Raw genomic sequence first — 5,017 nt, 5'->3', positions numbered from 1 at the left:
CAGGCCACCCCTGAGGCGCCGCCAGGTGGAGCCAGAACCAGACGGGCGGCCAAGCACGTGGGCACAGGTGTGCATGTGTGTGACTTCAGGAGTGTGCACACGTGTGGGACTGTATCTGCATGCGTGCACATGTGTGTGCACACGTGTGACCAGGTATGTGTGTGGTGTGTGAGTGTGCACGTGTCCACATACATGGTCTGAGCTGGCTGAGACATGTGATGAGGACAGCTGGGGAGGCAGAGGGCCGGGGGCTTCCTGGGGGAGGCAGTGCCTGAACGGGATCCAGGGAGGGATGGATGGGAGGAGCTGGCCAAGCAGGCAGAGGCCAGACGGGGTTCCAAGCCACGGCAGGTTCCTGAGGCCAGGCCGGCCCCAGGCGAGGGCAGACCAGCTGGCCTGTTCACAGGGCAGACACGGACACTCCACTCCATGCTGTCACTCCTGAGCCGCACCCCCCGCCCATGGGCCCAGAATCAACAGAAATCCTGGCACCGCCTGGAAGAGGCAGGCGCCGGCAGCACCTGGCCAGCCCTGTGGCCGCAGGGAGGGGTGTGAACACAGCTGGGTTGTGGGGCATTGCTGGAGGGCCAGGGCCGGTGATGGGGCACAGCGTGTAGGGGAGAGGCGGTGAGGGGTGAGGAGGAGCCCAGACCCAGGAGGGGAGTTTGAATCCTGCAGCAGGTCCTGGCGAGCTTGTGGACCCGGCACGCCCCCAGCCCCTTCCTCATCCAGATAGTGGAGTCTGCAGTGCCTCCCCCAGACCCCTCCAGGAGAGCAGGCTCAGACACAGCGGGCAGCCAGAGGGCAGGGCCAGGGTGGCAGGGCTGGGCAGGGGGGTGGGGGGAGGGGTGGATAGGAGGAGCAAGGGAGGATCCTCACCATCACTTTCGGCATGGCCCCCGGAGCACAGGGCCATCGTGGGGACGGGGAGGCAGTCCTTCTGCTGGATAGAGGGGCCTGGCCTGGTCTTCCGGCACCTTCCCCCACAGTCCAGGGCCTGTTCTTGGCAGCTGCACCCTGGGCCACAGCTGAACCGTCCCTCTGTGTCCCCCCACTGCCCGCTGCTGGCTCCTCTCAGCTCAGGCAATCACGCCCCCCAGTGCCCAGCCCAGGGAAGGCCCCACCAGCTCCCAGCTTGAGTGAGGATCATGATTTAGGGGTTCCAGAGATACAGCCCTTTGGGAAGGTAGTGGAGGCAAGTGGTGGCCTGGGGGCCTGGGACTGCCCCAGTCCCCAGCAGCAGACCTGGTCCAGGCGCCTCGCACCAGGACAGCCCTGTGAGGGTCTGAGGACAGAGCAGGGCCAGCCACCGCCTGCACACTGATCCCACCAGAGGCCTCCCAGGCTGCCCCACCACAGCCACTCGGCACCCCCACTCAGGGTGGACGGGAATGCTGCTGCCCACCCGGCCTGCCCGCTCCCGGTGCAGGCTGCAGCTTTATGGGGACAAGTGAGGAGAAGCCCAAGCCAGGCAGTGAGTGAAGGGTACCCCTCTCCCCAGGCTTCCCTCCCCATCCTCCTCCGCTGTCATCCTCACACCTGCCAGAAGCAGCCTTGGTGGGTATCAGTTGCATGGACATGCCTGCTGGGGGCTGAGGGCATTCCGAGTCCTGGACCACGGCAATGAAAAGGACCAGTGGGGAGGGACGGGAAGGGATATATACAAGATCGTCAGCCACCATCTTCCCAGCACCCGGAGCTGCCCCATGAGGAGGGCTTCTGCACAGCAGCCTGGCCTCAGGGCCTCCCGGTCACAGACCGCTCTGCACTCTGGCTCATCCCCAGGTAGCCAGAGAATGGGCGACCATCCCCACCGAACAGATGCAGTCACTGGGGCCCAGAGGAGCTCACCCACTGACACACCACAGATCCAGAAGGTTCCCCTGGCCTCCCGATCCCTCAGCCCAGCGCCCCATGTTCTTCTGTAGCTGGAGAGACACACAGACCAGAGCCAGCAGAGTGGCTGTACGTGCCGGGGAGGCAGGCAGCCCTGAGGGTGACGAGACCTACGTGGCCTCTCCAGGCCCTCCTCACTGACCAGGTGGAAAGCCTGTTATCCCTGAGGAGTGGGCTTCTGTTCTCTGCCAGCCCACATAATTATTCAAACAAGCCAATCACATCTTCCCATGGGAACTGGGGACACCCCACCCTCTTGCTACTACAAAGCGTGCCTCCCACAGCCCCTTCTGGTTCTCTCTGCTCCTGAGTGCCACCCCCATGTGGCTTTGCATGGCGTGTCCTCCTCTCCCAGGCGTGAGTGTATGTGAGTAATAAACTGCTGTCATCTTGTCTGTCCAGTGTTGGTGTCACGTGCTTGGACATTCCCATGACCCTAGGGTCAGGAATCCATCCCTCATCAATAGGGTAAGTAGAAAGCCATCAAAACACTGGGTGACTGGAAGAGCAGACCGTTCAGTGCAGGGGCTGGCAAACTTCTTTGGGGGCCATATAGTCTCAGTTGCAACTACTCACATCTGTCATAACATGAGAGCAGCCATAAACCCAAAACCAAACCTGTTGCCAACTCACAGCGACCCTATAGGACAGAGTAGAACTGCCCCATAAGGTTTCCTAGGCTGCCACATCTTTCTCCTGCAGAGTGGCTGGTAGGTTCAAACCACCAACTTTTCAGTTAGCAGTCATACACAATATATAAATGAATGAGCATGGTGGTGTCCCAATAAAACTTCATTTTCAAAAACAGGCAGTGGGCTGGATTTGGCGCGAGGGCCACAGTTTGCCAGCCCCTGACTAGTTGGTCCCTCGTCATGCATCGGGCAGCAGGAGCAAAGTTTAAGGAAACACATCTCCCTGGCAGACTGGGCTCAGTCCCTGTCACTCAGCCACGGAGGCAGCTTCAGCCTCCAGGTTCTTCTCCCTCGCGTGGTTCCTGCTCTCTCTCAACCACCGTGTGAGGCATCAGCCTGTCTCAGGCTCGATTTGAGCACTTTCTTCTGGGATGCGAGGCCTGACACCACCTTTTAAAAGTAATAATAGAAGCCAGACTCAGAAGGTCATATATTGTCTGACTCCGTTTATATGAAATGCCCAGTATAAGCAAATCCATAGACAAATTGGTTGGTCTCCAGGGGCTGGGGGATATGAGGAATGGGGTTGTTCTTGTTAGGTGCTATTGAGTCGATTTTCCACTCATAGCAACCCCATGAGATAAAGCAAATCTGCCCTATAGAGTTTTCTTGGCTGAAATCTTTATGGAAGCAGATCACCAGGTCTTTCTCCCACAGAGCCACTGGGTGGGTTCGAACCACCAACCTTTCAGTTAGCAGCCGAGTGCTTAAACGTTGCACCACCAGGGCTCCTTCAGGGAATGAGATTGTTGTTGTTAGGTGCCATCGAGTCATCTCTGACCCACAGTGACCCCCTGTACAACAGAACGAAACATGGCCCGGTCCTGCGCCACCCTCACAGTCATTGTTACAGCCACTGTGTCAGTCCATCTCATTGAGGGTCTTCCTCTCTTTCGCTGACCCTCTACTTTATCAAGCATGATGTCCTTCTCCAGGGACTGGTCCCTCCTGATAATGTGTCCAAAGTACATGAGATGAAGTCTCGCCATCCTAACTTCTAGGGAGCATCCTGGTTGTACTTCTTCCAAGGCAGATTTGTTTGTTCTTCCGGCAGCCCGTGCTATAGTCAATATTCTTCGCCAACACAATTCGAAGGCATCAATTCTTCTTCTGTCTTCCTTATTCATTGTCCAGCTTTCACATGCATATGAGGCAATTGAAAACACCTGATGGATAGGTGGGTGTGGTCAAGGTCACCTGCAGCTCCCCCCATTAGCACATTCCCCGCCCCCACTGAGGTTCTTGTGTGTGGACACACCCAGGGGGGACACACACTTCAGGAAAAGAAACATCAGCCCCAAATGACTTTATATACCAATTCTACAAAACATACAAGAGAGGGGAATTCCATTCTTTCACTTTGGAAGACAAGGAAAAGAACAGACACTCCCCAGTTTTCCACACGAGGTGAGTATAATCATGCTATGGAAACCAGGCATGGACAGCGGAGGTGGCTGATGGCCATCAGCTGACCCCTGTGGCTGAGGTGGTGTGGAAGCCCCCTCAGGGTCTGGGCTCCGTGGAGTCGCATCAGGCCGAGGGGTTGAGGCTGCCCCGTCTCCTTCTTTCCCTGTTCCCCCCACGTATCCGGCCAGTGTGGAGGAGACTGCGGGGGCAGGGATGGGGCTCAGAGGATAACAAGGAGCTTCAGCTGGCCCAGGTGACGAGGGGGCCCAATCCTCCTCACTGTAACTGTGGGGTCTCTGCAGCCAGCCTTTCCCCCCTGGCACCCTGCCATCCCCACACTGTTGTGAGCTGCCATTGAACTGATCCCAACTCACAGCAACCTCCTGCACAACAGAAACGCTGCCCTGTCGTGCACCATCCCCAGAATCGGTCGGACCCTTGTGATCTGTAGGGTTTGCACTGGCTGATTTCAGAAGTAGATCACCAGGCCTTTCTTCCTAGTTCATCTTAGTCTGGAAGTTCTGCTGAAACCTCGTTAGCATCTAAGCAACGCACAAGCCTCCACTGATGGACGGGTGGTGGCTGCACATAAGGTGCATTGGCTGGGAATCGAACCCAGGTCTCCTGCACGGGAGGCGAGAGTTCTACCACCAAACCACCACCGCCTCCGACATCCCCATACGTGAGCCTTTACGGCTGTCTGTTCCTGAGCTGGTCCTGTTTGCACTGAGCAGCTCAGGCTGCTCCGCCCACACCCAACCTCAGGGTCACAGGTGGGCAGACAGTGCAGCCCTCTGCACAGCCAGGGAGAAGACCCCAGTGCCCTCGAAGCAGGGCATGAGCCTGTGGGCCAGGTGAACCTCCTCACCCTTCCTCCGCCACCACGCCCCACCCCCTCCTCCCCCCAGAGCCCCTCCTGGGGCCCCTCCCTGTGTTTTAGGACCTGCGGTCCCTGACCTCCTGCACACCGTCCAGAGCTCAGCCAGGGCGGCCCTCCTTCGGCTTCCTGGAGCCCCCTCCGC

The 5,017-nt window shown here is 58.3% G+C and overlaps 1 non-coding gene across 1 annotated transcript; it reads right to left on the bottom strand.

Annotated features, from left to right (window-relative positions):
* Nucleotides 1-4,589: 4,589 nt before the first annotated feature.
* TRNAG-CCC (transfer RNA glycine (anticodon CCC)) lies at nucleotides 4,590-4,660 on the bottom strand. Its single transcript has one exon. It is a non-coding gene; the product is annotated as a tRNA-Gly (tRNA).
* Between the last annotated feature and the right edge of the window lie 357 nt (nucleotides 4,661-5,017).

Source organism: Trichechus manatus, unplaced genomic scaffold (assembly GCF_000243295.1).
Source record: "Trichechus manatus latirostris isolate Lorelei unplaced genomic scaffold, TriManLat1.0 scaffold00111, whole genome shotgun sequence".
In the NCBI taxonomy this organism is placed as follows: domain Eukaryota; kingdom Metazoa; phylum Chordata; class Mammalia; order Sirenia; family Trichechidae; genus Trichechus; species Trichechus manatus.
The sequence above is the reverse complement of the archived record's forward strand: the minus strand, read 5'-3'. Positions and strand labels throughout refer to the sequence as shown.